The sequence below is a fragment of the Microtus oregoni genome, unplaced genomic scaffold (genome assembly GCF_018167655.1).
Source record: "Microtus oregoni isolate MIOR12 unplaced genomic scaffold, Mior012 000028F_ref0000031, whole genome shotgun sequence".
NCBI classification, from domain to species: domain Eukaryota; kingdom Metazoa; phylum Chordata; class Mammalia; order Rodentia; family Cricetidae; genus Microtus; species Microtus oregoni.
The window spans coordinates 15,394,475-15,408,825 of record NW_024543087.1 but is presented as its reverse complement, the minus strand read 5'-3'; the positions used below and the strand labels follow the sequence as shown (position 1 = coordinate 15,408,825).

Here is a 14,351-nt window from a genome sequence, read left to right as displayed (position 1 = left end):
TAAAGGCCCTTACCACCACTCCTAATGACCTGAGTTTGAGCCCCAGGACCCACATGGTAAAAGGAAAATGTAGCTCAGTGATAAGAGTGCTTGCCTAACATACTAGAGACCCTTGGCTCCATCCCCAGAAGCCACTAACTAAATAAAGGTATTATCTGACAGAGCTTTCTCCTCACTGTTACTGCTTTAAAACCGGGTGGCTAATCACGTTGCCAGGAAGCCCACTATCCTTCCTCTCTCCTCTACAGGGTTGTTTCAGGTATCTCACCTCACCGTCCACTGCCAGGCAGCTTTGAAAGCTTTGTCTTCCTGGAGAGCAGAGGCCCTGCAGGAACAAAAGAGAAGAACACTGGTGAGCACCCAAACAGAAATAGAATTACCATACTAACCACCACCAAAGAAGAGGGCAATGTCGCTTTAGTCCCCTGCCCATCTCACCCATTAGTCATCCTGCTTGTCAAAAGACCATTGTAAGGAAATTAAATGTTTTATGCAGTCCATTCAAGACCAAAAATTATGAAATTTCAGAGAGCAAAGATGTAAAATTAATTCCAAAATCTTTTTCTTTGGAGGTGCACAGTGCAGGTGCAGTGCTGTGTGCACAAGCAGCCCGTCAGCCACAAGTGTCATCTTTCGGGAAAGCTTGCCTTGTGGCTGGAAACAGAATCTTTCACTCAGACACAAGGCCTAACAGTTACTCTAGGTGATGGCCAGTGAGCGTCAGGACATTAGGATTACAAGCCCTTACCATAGAACCATCTTTTGAGGAAAGTTAGAACTCAAACTCAGGTCCTCATGCTTATACAGTAAATTCTTTATGAACTGAGCTACCTCCTCAGCCCTTACACTTTGTCCTGATTCTCTGAAAAAGGGTCCCATGTTGCCCAGGCCGGTCTTGAACTCAAGATCCTCCTGCCTTCACCTTCCAAGTACTGAGATTACAAGCGTGTGGCACCATTCCCAGTTTTGTTTTTCTCAGTGCTTCCCACCCACTTTCTTTGTATCCCCAGCCAGCCTGGAACTTTCTCTGTAGACCAGGCTGACCTTAAACACACATAGATCTGCCTGTCTCTACCTCCCAAGACTGAAGGTGTATACCACCATGCTCACCTATGAGTTTTTTGAAACATATTCTCATATAAGCCCAGGCTAGCCTCTAACTTAGCTATGTAGCTGAGACTGGTCTTAAACTTCCAATCCTAATGCCTCTTCCTCCCAAGTGTTGGGAAAACGGGTATGCACCATACATATATATTGAACAGCAGTGTTTGTTTTTCACTTAGGGTTTCTTTTTTCTTACTTTTATATTTATTTTATTTATGTGTATGAACATTTACCTGCATGTATGTATGTATGTATGTACACTATATGTGTGCCTGGGGTCAGAAAAGGTCAGAAGGATCAGATCCCCTGGAACTGGAGTTATGGACTGTGAGCCACCATGTTGTTTCTGGGCCAATCCTAGGCAATCCTCTGCAAGAACAGTAAGTAGATGTTGCCATCTCAGAGACAGGGTCTCATGTTGCCCAGGCCGGTCTTGAACTTTTGATTTTGTGTGTGTGTGTGTGTGTGTGTGTGTGTGCGCGCGCGCGCGCGCATCTGTCTAAGATTCAGGTTGGCATCATCACCCCAGGTTTATGTAGTCCTGGAGATTGAACCCAGGACTTTATGCATGCCATGCCTAGCAGTAAGAATTCTCCAAACTGGGCTACATCAGCCTCTCTATTAATATTTTTTTAAAAACCAAGATTCTAATGGGAACCGTCTACTGGATACTTTTCACTTTCTTTGTTTCTTCTTCCTTTGGGGGGGGGTTGTTTCTGAACAAGGTCTCAGCTGGCAACCCAGGGTTGCCTGGAATTCACTAATTCAGTTCAGGTTTGTCTTAAACTTCAGGTTAATTCTCTTACTTTAGCCTTCCCAGTACTGAGATTTTAGGCTTGAACAACTACACCTGACTTGACTGTTTCTGAAGATTTATTTATTTTTATTTATATGTGTATGGGTATTTTACCTGTCTGTAAATACATGTCTGTTCACAGCTGGGCGATGGTGGCGCACGCCTTTAATCCCAGCACTCGGGAGGCAGAGACAGGCGGATCTCTGTGAGTTCGAGACCAGCCTGGTCTACAGAGCTAGTACCAGGACAGGCTCCAAAGCCACAGAGAAACCCTGTCTCGAAAAACAAAACAAAACAAAAAAAAAAAAAAAACCATACATGTCTGTTCACAAGTGTGTAGTGCCCGTGAAGACTAGAAAAAGGCAATGAATCCTATGGAACTGGAGCCATGTGGGTCTGGGTTCCTCAAAGCTCTTAACAACTGAGCCATCTCTCCAGTCTCTTCAGTTGAATTTGGGTTTTTTGTTGTGGCTGTTTTGTTTTGTTTGGATAGGGTCTTACTACATAGTCCTTACTGCCCTGAAACTTGCTATGTAAAGCAGGCTTCTCAGGATTAAAAGCATGCTCTAACTCCTGACTCCAATTGAGCTATTTCTTTTTAAAAAAAAAAAAAAAAGTTGTTTTTTGTTTGTTTGCTTTTGTTTTTTGCCAGTGGTGGCACTTGCTTTTAATCCCAGCAGTTGGGAGGTAGAGGCAGGTGGATTTCTGAGTTCAAGTCCAGCCTCATCTACAGAGTGAGTTCCAGGACAACCAGGGCTACACCGAGAAACCCTGCCTCAAAAAAAAAAAAGAAAAAAGAAAAGGCAGGGAGTTTATATTTACTTGGGAAGGGGATACCACAGTGTATGTGGAAGTCAGAGGACAATTTGTGGGAGTCAGTTTGTTCCTTCCACCACGTGGATATACTCAGGATATCCAGTTTGATGGCAAGTGTCTAACTGCTGAGCCATTTCATACTTTTTTCAGTTGTACCTTCTTAGTCTATTGTTTCTTGAAGTATTAATTCTGTCCAGGTTGGAAATATAGCTGTTTGCTGAGTGCTTACTGAATATGTATGAGCCCCAGGATTTGATCCCCAGCATTTATGGCCTGAGGTGGTGGTGCACACCAGTGATCTTAGCACACGGGAGGTACAAGCAAGAGGATCAGAAGTTGAAGGTCACCTGTTATTTTAGCAAGTTTGATTCCCAACAGTGAGTTTTTTTTTTTTTGTCTTTACTGTCCTAGCAAGGACGTGCTTTTTAGCTCTTTAATTTTTCTTTTTTTTTTTTAATTTATTTATTTATTAAAGATTTCTGTCTCTTCCCAGCCACCCCCAACAGTGAGTTTGAGGCCAGCCTGGGCTATAAGACCCTGGCAGGCAGGCAGGCAGGCAGGCAGGTGGGCGGGCAGGCAAGCGGGCATACATATATATTTATGTGTATATGTATCTGGTAAAAATATAAATCCGTGATAGGGTATCTGCAGAAGAGGAAATTAACGGAAATTAACTCCACAAAGTTATCCTCTGGCCTACACATGTGTCATGACACATGCATGCATGCCCCCACAAACACACATCATCCACATACACATTTTAAAAAATATACACACACAGGGGCTGGAGTGATGCCTCGGGTTAAGAGCACTGGCTGAGGATGGGGGAAGGGGGAGGGAAACGGAAGGAGGTGGAAATTTTTAAGTAAAAATAAAAAAAAAATTTGTATTGCTTTGTCCCTTTGGTGTAATTTTATTTATTTTTTTAAAAAAATATTTTATTTATTTATTATGTATACAGTGTTCTGTCTGTGTGTATGCCTGCAGGCCAGAAGAGGGCACCAGACCCCATTACGGATGGTTGTGAGCCACCATGTGGTTGCTATGAACTGAACTCAGGACCTTTGGAAGAGCAGGCAATGCTCTTAACCACTGAGCCATCTCTCCAGCCCTGGTGTAATTTTAAATAAAGTTTATAAGGTATTAAAAAAAAAAAAAGGAGCACTGGCTGATTACTCTTCCAGAGGACCCTGGTTCAATTTCCAGCATCCACACAGCAGCTCACAACCGTCTGGAACTTCAGTTCCAGGAGACCTCCCTCACACACACACACACGTAGGCAAAACACCAAAGCACATAAAAATAAATAAATCATTTAAAAAAAACACACACACATATGCATACATATGCATAAAAATTTAAGTCAAAATACCAGGCATATTAGCACATGCCTATCATCCCAGCACTGGAAAAGCAAAGGCAGGGAAGTCAGGCCTTCATAGTGAGATCCAGATCAGCCAGAGCTAGAATGAGACACTGTCTCAAACAAAAAAACAATAAAAGAAAATATGAGCCAAATGAAGTCACTAGATTGCCCAAGTTTTGTAGAAATTTACTTCACAGAATAAATTTGCCATCTTTGCTCTCTATAGTTCATAAGCTTGTGCCACTGCAGCCTATCCATCTCTCTACCCAAGGCCCAAATCAAAAAAAAAATTGCTTAGTTATCAAACCCAAGCACTAGAAAAATAGGAAACACTATTCATTAAAGCTAAATTAGGCCCTCTAGCTAGCTCAATTTTGTAAACTACTCTAAATCTCTATTTATAGAAACTGCTATTTGAGCAGTATCAGTAGTGATCAGAGTAAAGAGAGATGGATGGTCAAGAGGCAGAGCAAGTCTGTGACCCTGAGGAGTACTGCTTGCTTTGTTCCATTGGCTGCTTGGGGATCTTTACTGGTTGGCTTTCATTTCCATGGAAGGCTGTCTACATTTCGAGACAGTGCCTCACTAGGGAGCACAGGCTACCTCTAGCTGCAGTATCAGTCCGAGAGCAGGAATTACAGTTCCATCACACCCAACCTAGGAAGACTGAATACCCTAAAGTATGGGCTGAGGGGGACCCAGTATGAAATGACCACGTTAACTAGTAGGACCATCTCCTTACTTCCAGCCTGTAGTGTTGACAATGTAACAGGAGGAGTGAAAGGATCTAATAAGAGCTGGGCATACTGGTGGGCGCACACCTTTGATCCCACACTTGGGAGACAAGAAGCAAGCAGATCTCAAGAGTTCAAGGCCAGGCCAGTCTACAGAATGAATGAGTTCCAGGACAGCCAGGGCTACAAAGTGAAACCCTGTTTCAAAAAAACCAAACAACAACAACAAAAAGAAATGGCTTAGAGGTGGGTGTGGTACCACATGGAGATGGAGGACAGCCTGATCTGCGTAGAAAGCTGCAGGACAGCAAGGCCTACATAGAAAAACTGTCTCAAAAAAAGGCTCAAAAATGGTTGCAAAGATACAGAAATGGGGGCTGGAGAGATGGCTCAGAGGTTAAGAGCATTGCCTGTTCTTCCAAAGGTCCTGAGTTCAATTCCCAGCAACCACATGGTGGCTCACAACCATCTGTAATGGGGTCTGGTGCCCTCTTCTGGCCTGCAGGCATACACACAGACAAAATATTGTATGCATAATAAATTTAAAAAAATACAGAAATATTCTTAAGTGGAAAGAGGTGAAAAGGCGGGGAAAACGTGGACCAACACAGAGCACACTTTCAACCACACCCTACCTGCATTAATTCCCACTTCAAGGTCCTCTGAGGTTCAATACTCTCAAGTTCTCTTGCTCTTTGATGCTCATACAAAGTCTCTTATTTTCTCTGACACTCTGGAGGTTTATAACCTGTGCAATCACAATCTGCAACTACTTAAGTCTAGTTCTCATAACTGACATCCTATCTAGGCTAGGCCTTGCTCTTATTTTCAATACTTCTCCCCTTTGTATCTCCTGTAAAGCAGTCTCACTCATCATATATGTAACCCAAACTGGCCTGGAATTTCCCAGTCTCCCAGTACAGAAAGTGCTAAGATTACAGGCATGCACCATTATGCCCAGCTAAGTCCTCAGGCTTTTTTTTAACCTTCCATAAAATGGGCCTGTTGCTACTTGCCATTCCACTATGTTAACTGTACCCTTCATCAAGACAGCTGTAGAAGCTGGTTAGTAGTAGACCACTGATCCCAGTACTCAGGAGGCAGAGGCAGTTCAAGGCCAGCCTGTCTGTAGAGTGAGTTCCAGGGAAACTCTGTCTCAAAAAGCCGTGTGTGTAAAGGAGGCTATAGAACTACATATTATAGAACTGAGCGGGTAAAGGAAAGAGGATCAAGAGTCCGGGCATGCCTACAGAGTGAGTACCAGGCTAACCTGAGCTATACAGAGAGACCTATCCAGAGGGAGAGAAAAAAGTTATGGAAATCAGTCATGATGATACATACCCATAATTCCAGTGCTCTGGAAGCTGACGTAGGAGTTACAAATTTAAAGTCAGCTTGAACTAACAAAATTTTGTCTCACAGGGCAGTGGTGGTAATGCACACCTTTAATCCCAGTACTTGGAAGGCAGAAGTAGGCAGAGCTCTGAGTTTGAAGTCAGTCTGCTCTTTATAAAGAGCTAATTCCAGGACAACCAGAGCTACACAGAGAAACCTTGTCTTGGGGAAAAAAGAAAAAAAAAAATTTGTCTCAAAAAAAAAAAAAAAACAAAAACAAAAACTGAGGGATGAGTGGCCGTTACATGTTTGGAGATGCAGTTCAGTGGTAAAGTCCTTAAGTCCTTGCCTAGTATGCCCAATTAGTTAGTTAGCTTCGGCCTTCCCGTTACCAAAACACAAGTGTTCTTCGTGGCCAAAGTGATCATTTTTGTATTCCAAGTCTCTGCTTAGTCAGTCACTTCCTGACCTTTCCACTCAACAGGTCCCATACATTCACAAGAGTTCTGTCTTAAACCCTGTTTCTCTCCACCTCACTCCTCACTGCTGACTTGGTTCATGTCCACTCTCTCCCCATAGAACCAAAGCAATGGCTTTTTTTATAAAGATTTACTTACACATATGGATGTTTTGTCTGCATGTACATCTGCATACCAGAAGAAGGCATCAGATCCCATAGGACTACAGTTATAGACAGTTGTGACGGCCCATATGGGTGCTGGGAATTGAACTCTGAACCTCTAGAAAACCAGCCAATGCTCTTAACTGCTGAGTCATCTCTCTAACCGGGATTGGAGTTCAAGGCCAGTCTGGCCTACAGCCAGAGCAACACAGAGAACCTTGTCTCAAAAAAAAAAAAAAAAAAAAAAAAAAAAAGCAGAAATTGACCCCATCACAGCTATACGCCAAGACATTCAGGGCTCCCAATTCCACTAAGTTCCTCTATGCAAGCATTCTGGATCCAACCCAACCTTCCAGAACCCCCCAATGACTGTCAAGTCTTTTGTCTCTACTTATATCTTCTACCACAGACACTGACCTTCCTGCTACTGCTTTTGCCAAACTAAGACTTCTTGAAGGTCCAGCTGAAGTTTGTTCCCCAACCAGGTCCTAGGGCCTAAGCCCTTGGCTTTCTTCAATATGGTGCCAGAACAACTAGCATAGAACTTGAAAAGCAGTAAGGTTGTGTTTAAAGACGGGGTCTCATGGTGTAGCCTGGAACTCTCTATGTAGACCAGGCTCTGAGATTAAAGGTATGCAACACCACACCCAGCCAAGATTTTTTTTTTTAATTACGTATCTGTGTCTACAAATGCAGATAAGTACCTACAGAAGATAGTAAACTGTAACTCAACCAAAAAAATAAATAAATAAAAATAATAAAAGCCGGGCGATGGTGGCGCACGCCTTTAATCCCAGCACTCGGGAGGCAGAGGCAGGCGGATCTCTCGAGACCAGCCTGGTCTACAGAGCTAGTTCCAGGACAGGCTCCAAAGCCACAGAGAAACCCTGTCTCGAAAAACCAAAAAAATAAATAAATAAATAAAATAAACTGTAACTACCTAGAACTGAAGTTACAGACAGGAGCTGCTACACACGGGTGCTGGGAACTGAACTTAGGTCCAAGAATGGCGCTTTCAAATTATTTTTATTTTATGTGTATGGGAATTTTGTCTGAATATACCATGTGTATGCCTAGTGTCCAGAAAGGCCAGAAAAGGGTGTTGGATCCTGTCCGTAACTCCAGTTTCAGGATTGTTAACCACCACATGGGTGCTGGAAATGGAATCACGGTCCTCCAAAGAATAATAGGTGCCCTTAACCACTAAGCTATCTTTCCAGCTTCCTCCAACAAGATTTTATTTCCGAAGGCTGAATCCGGTGGCAAACATCTTTAATTCCAGCAAGGGGGATGGGGACAGAGATGAGCTCATCTCTGAGTTGGAGACCAGCATATAAGCTCCAGGCCAACAAAAGATACATAGTAAGATGCTGTCTCAACCACCCTCCAAAAAAAAAAGTTTATTTCTACTATATATGCCTATAATCTCAGCATCTGAGAGATGGAGACTGGAAGAACAAAAACTCAAAGTCTTGAACTATACAGCAAGTTCAAGGTTAACCTGGGCTACAGTGAGACCTTATCTCAACAAAGACCTGGACTCTGAGATGGCTGCTCACGTGCTCCTCAAGTTCAACGTGAGGCCCCATCACCTCTCCAGTATTACCTCTTACATCCACCACTAGAACCCAGGCTTGCTATACACCAGAGAAGACTCAACGGAGCCCCCCTTACTAGTATAATATAAAACAAATGCAGATGGATAGTCAGTCAAACATTCAGCCTGGGTTTAAATACTGATTCTAGCCAAGTATGGCAGTACATACCTGTTAACACCAGCATCTGAGAAGCTGAGGCAGGAGGATCAGAGATTTGAGGGAAGCCTAAGTTAGATAGTAAGACTCTCAGAGAGAAAGATGATACACAGGGCCAGCAAGACAGTCTCACAGGTGAAAATGTTTGCCTCCGAGTCTGACCAGGACCACATGATGGAAAGAAAAACTCCCACAAGATTTCTTTTAACCTCCACAAACGCACCATGGCACTCGAAGGAACAAACATACATGCACGAACTATGTACTTGAACACACAAAATAAATACAATTAAAAATTTTTCAGGGAGCCGGGCGGTGGTGGCGCACGCCTTTAATCCCAGCACTCGGGAGGCAGAGGCAGGCGGATCTCTGTGAGTTCGAGACCAGCCTGGTCTACAGAGCTAGTTCCAGGACAGGCTCCAAAACCACAGAGAAACCCTGTCTCGAAAAACCAAAAAAAAAAAAAAAAAAAAAAAAAATTTTTCAGGGGCTGGAGAGATGGCTCAGTGGTTAAGAGTAATGACTGCTCTTACAGAGGACCCAGGTTCAATTCCTAGCACCCACATGGCAGCTAACAACTGTCTGTAACTCCAAGATCTGACACCATCACAGATATACATGCAGGCAAAATACCAATGTACATAAAATAAAAATAAATAATTAAAAAAAGAACCTTTAAAGAAAAAATAAAAACATTATTTAAAAAAAATTTTTCATGCTGGGCATGTTTTTAATCCCAGCACTCATAACCATGAAGTATGCCACATGTCACAAGTTCAAGCTATCCTGAGCTACACAAAGAGTTCTGGACCACCTTGGGCCACATAGGGATATCAAAGCACCAATAACCACAATGAAAAGCAAAAACAACTGAGTATTTAATGGACAATTTGTCTACATTCTGTCAATTATGTTTTAAATAAACGCTGATTGGCCAGTAGCCAGGCAGGAGGTATAGGTGGGAAAACCAGACAGGAAGTAGAGACGGGTCAGTGAGAACAGGAGAATTCTGGGAAGAGGGAAGCTCCCTCTGCAGTCCTGTCCAGAGAAGAAGCAAGATGTGACTACGCCACTGAAAAAGGTACTGAGCCATGTGGCTAACACAGATAAAAATAATGGGCTAATGTAAGTTATAAGAGTTAATAAGAAGCCTGAGCTAATGGGCCAACCAGTTTATGATTAATGTAGACCTCTGCATGATTTCTTTGGGACTTAAACGACTGCGGGAACAGGGCAGAACAAGATTGGGCAGAAACTCAGTCAATACTCTACAACCCAGTAATTGTATTCTGGACATTTAGCTCAGAAAAAATAAACATCTATTTTCTTACAAAAATCTCTATATGTGGCCTGGCAGTGGTGGCGCACGCCTTTAATCCCAGCACTCGGGAGGCAGAAGCATGCGGATCTCTGTGAGTTCGAGGCCAGCCTGGTCTACAAGAGCTAGTTCCAGGACAGGAACCAAAAAAAAAAAATACGGAGAAACCCTGTCTCGAAAAATAAATTAAAAAAAAAAAAAATCAAAAAAAACTCTGTATGCAAATCTTTGATTATAATAATCCAGAACTAGAAAAAACTACAGGTGTCCTCATATTGGCTGTATACCAGAGGGTGGTCCTGAGCATCTGATCATATCGCCTGAACTTCCAGAGTTCTGGGATTGATGGCATGAGTCCAGATTCAGATGTTCTTGAAATTAAAAAATTATGCAATGAGCCAGGCATGGTGGCACACACACTTTGCACTGGGAAGAGGATCTCTGTGAGTTTGAAGCCAGCTTGGTCTACATAGAGTTCCAGGACAGCCAGGACTATTAACACAGAAAAACCCTGTCACAAAAACCCCAAAGAAAGATCATCTGGACATGGTGGTATACATCTGTGGTACTAGCATTCAGGAGGTGAAAGCAAGAGAATCAGAAGTTCTAGCTGAGAATCAGCTACACAGTCTGAGGCCAGCCTGAACTACCTGAAACTTTCTCTTAAAAGTATAAGATCTTAACAGTTAAGAGCACTTGCTGCTCTTCCAAAGGACCTGAGTTCAGATCCCAGCACTAATATGGAGGCTATGAACTGTCTGTAACTCCAGCTGAGGAGGATCAACACGTCTTCAGGCACCCATACACTCAAGTCATACACTCACAGACACATGCACACACAGAATTTTAAAAATAAGTAAATAAATAGCGAAAGAAAAACAAAAATTCCCAACTAAGTACACAATAAGATGTGGAGTGTGACCTGTTCTTTCTTCAGTGACTCAATTTCCTCAACTAGTATAAGAATTTCAGGGAGCTAGACTGTGGTTCTGTGGATTAGAATGTTGTGACAAGCAAGAACTCCAGAAACAACAGGCAGAGCTAGCCAGCCAGCGAGTGCTAATTTAGGAGAAATAAAAGCCTCAAATTTAGTGAGAGACCCTGTCTCAAAAAATAAAGTGGAGAGTAATAACAGAGAGAATCTCCTCTGGTCTCCATATGTTTAAGTGCACTCACATAAATGTGTGCTAAGCCACACACAGAAGTTTTTTTTTGTTGTTTTTTTTTGTTTTTTTTTTTTTGTTTTTCGAGACACACAGAAGTTTTTGAAATTCTTCTCCTAAGTATCAGAATAATGCACACAAACCAGAAATGCATATCTCATCACTGACCCAGGATGTGGGAAAAACTACCTCCATCTGTAAGGTAAAAGACTGAATGTGCTAGGCATGATGGCTGAGCCTTTAACTCCAACACTAAGGAAACAGAGGGAAAGATCTGAGTTCAAGATCAGCCTAGTCTACAGAACAGAGTTCCAGGACAGCCAGGGCTAACACAGTGACACCCTGTCTCAGGGGTTAAAAAGAAAATACAATGTTCCATGTTCAAGTAGGAGAGAGGGCAGGTATGTGAGACAGGGTCTCACAACACAGTCCAGGCTGCCCTGGAACTCCCAATCCTAGGGTCTTCTCTTATCTCAGACTCCTCGAATCCTAGGATTTACAGTTACACACTCCACCAAGCTACAAGTTTTTTAACAATCAAATGCTAGATCTCTCCTTTCCAGTCAAAGTCAACCCCCTCTAATTCCTTCAAACCCACCATTCTTAATACCTAACAGACCAGCAAATCTGTCAGTCACCCATTCAGGAGTCAGGAGTTTGAAAGGTGAGGTTGGTGGCTCAGGCCTTCTCCCTGAACTTCCGGGGTAGAGGCAGAAAGCTCAGCAGTTCAATGCTAGCCTCACTACATAATAGGTTTACACCAGCATGGGCTTCAGAAGACCCTGTCTCAACAGCAAAAGGTTTGGAGGTCTACAACTGAGCCTACCCCCCAGAGGCAGTTTTAGATCCTTGGTCAGACTTAGACTTCTGGCCTGCACATTCCTGAACCCAGGCTGTCTCTCCCATTAGGCTAGCCATTCCCTCTCAAATGGCTCTTCCTTCCTCCTCTATGCTGGCTGACTTCACTACCAGAGGTCCTGACATCTCTCTCTGCCACTCCCTAAGTGACACCAACATATCTTTCTAAACACAGGCCTAGACTGTGCCACTCAAACGATAAAAAGTATTACCAGGCTCCTGTACCCTATAAAGTTGGAGCTCCTATGCGCAGAGAAGGCCTTGAGCTCCCACCTGTCTAGCTGGAAGACTCCCAGGTACTATTTTAGACACTCAAGTACATGTAGCTCCGGGTGAACAAACCTTTATGTCCCCCAGCTAATTCAGTGCTGGCCCTGAATGTAATGGTTCAGGAATTCTCTCTTCAGGTTATCATGGAAGCACATTCTATAGGCAGCAGCTACTAATCATGGGTTACAATTCCCACTCATTGAATCCCAAAATACGTCCTTAAGGACAAAACAAGATGCATTACATACACGGGTCCCCAAGGCGTACCCAGAAGTTGGCAGGTAGTAAAGCCACACAATTGCTAAATGAATGCATTTTGCCCAATCAGTTTTTGTTTTGTTTTTAAGAACAGTGAGGACTTGTCCACTGAGGTTGTCAACAGAGGCACAATTCCTGTTCGCACCCGGTGCCTGCCTGCATAGTGCTACTCACGCCTACCTTTACACAGGATCCCACAGGCCTTGCTACTAACTCCCTGGGGAAATCTGATTTCTCCAACAGCCCCTATGTCCTTTACGCATGCAGGCCATGTCCTTGACTTCAAGGCAGAAAGAACTCCAATTCTTCATATTCAAACCATCGATTTGTACGCCTCCACAATCCGTTACTGCTTCAATTCTTTTTCAGAACTGGAACATTCTAAAAGTATGTTTCTGACCATTAAGCATGATATAAGCTGATATAAATGCAACGCCCCATCTCCATCACTCTGCAGAACATCTGGAAGCACACCCAACTCTATCTGGAGTTATGTCCTATAAACACCACCCTCACTTCACGAGTCTGGCTTCCACGCCAGGAACTACTTCTACTTGCTTATTTAGGGAAACAGCAGGCTGGACTCTTAAGTTAGTCCTCTAGGCTATAAAGGTACTGCCCCAGACTAGGCAGACCAGTCAAAAACTTCGTCATCACCATGAAAACTAATCCTGATGTCATTCAACTTAACAAAAGCTTCTCAAATTGCCGAGATTAAAAGATGCATTTTTAATTGCCCGTTGAGTTTGTCAATAAATGAACTTGGACTCATAGCAAAAGGACTCTGAGGCGACCCGGTGTTTCCTCTGGGAACATTTTCGAAGTATGCTCGCAAATGAACCTGGTCTTCCAAATACCCACTGCAAAGGTAGTAAAAGAGGCTTCCAAAGAAGCGCAACTGAGGGGGAGGAAAGAACCCCAAGACACCGAGCAGCTCAAAGCAAGAGGCGGGGGCGGCGCCCTTCCCAGCCTCTGGCAGGAGCCCCACAGCAGAGATGCCGCCTAACTGGGCCGCGACCCCCCCTGGAAACCCGGAGGCAGCCCGCAGGCCGCACACACCCGCGGCCGATGAGCAGGCCCCGCGTTCCCGGGAGCGCGGGCCGGGTCTGAGGCCTGGCCCGTCGCCGCGGCGCACAGCTCCGGCCTCCTCGCCCAACGCTCCGAGCCTTCATCCACCGAACAGGGAGCAGAGGGGCGGCTCCGCCCGGGCGGCGGCGCCGCCTCCTCACCCGCAAGGACGTCCGTGGCCGTGTCCCCGCCCCGGGCCGAAAGGGAGCAGCAGCAGGTGTTCCGCGGAAGGCTCGGCTGGCGGCAGCGGTGATCACGGCCCCAGCAGGCAGGCACACGGTGGCGGGGACGGGCGGCGCACTCACCCGGCGCCACGGGCGGGCCGCGGCAGGTGTTCGCTCCTCCGGGCCCAGGGACACCACCGCCACTCCCCGGGGACTCCGCGCAAAGCTGCCGCCGCTGCCGCCCCCGAGCCCCAGGAGCGCGAGCGCCGCGCCGCAGCCTCCGCGCGATCACGTACCGAGCGGTGAGAGGGCGCCGAGCGCGAGGGCGGGGCGCGCGGCCGGAGCCTAGCAACCGCCTGACACGCGAGTGCCGCAGCCAATCCCGCGGCCGGCTCGCAGCGGCGCCGACTGGCCTTCAGCGCGCGGCCCGCTTCTGCCTGCGTCGCTCGCCCCGCAGCGCGCCGCACCCGCGTACAGGCCCCGCCCCGTCCCGCACCTCTCTGCCCATTGGCCTGTTACGCCCCCGCCCCAAAAGCCACGCCCCAATGGAGAGGCCCCGCCCCCGAAGTCGCGAGTGGGTCCCGGGACACGCCTTAGCCAGTCCGGGTAGCTGGAAGCCCTTGGTAGCTGGGGTTGGGGGAGGGGCACCCTTCCCAACTTCTAAAGAATAAACGAGGTCTGGACAGGCCGGCGAACCGGTCCGGCCACAGCAGGCCACCAGTCAG

At 45.4% G+C, this 14,351-nt stretch overlaps 1 protein-coding gene across 7 annotated transcripts in view; it reads right to left on the bottom strand.

Annotated features, from left to right (window-relative positions):
- Positions 1 to 14,052, bottom strand: part of Dag1 (dystroglycan 1) — a 73,118-nt gene extending 59,066 nt beyond the window's left edge. For 2 of the 7 annotated variants that reach the window (XM_041676846.1, XM_041676843.1), the window contains exons 1-2: positions 13,923 to 14,052; positions 269 to 325 (exon numbers count right to left, since the gene is read on the bottom strand). The gene's annotated coding sequence lies outside the window, so the exon portion shown is untranslated. The other 5 variants (XM_041676842.1, XM_041676839.1, XM_041676840.1 and 2 more) reach the window with 4 other exon arrangements.
- Positions 14,053 to 14,351: the final 299 nt, after the last annotated feature.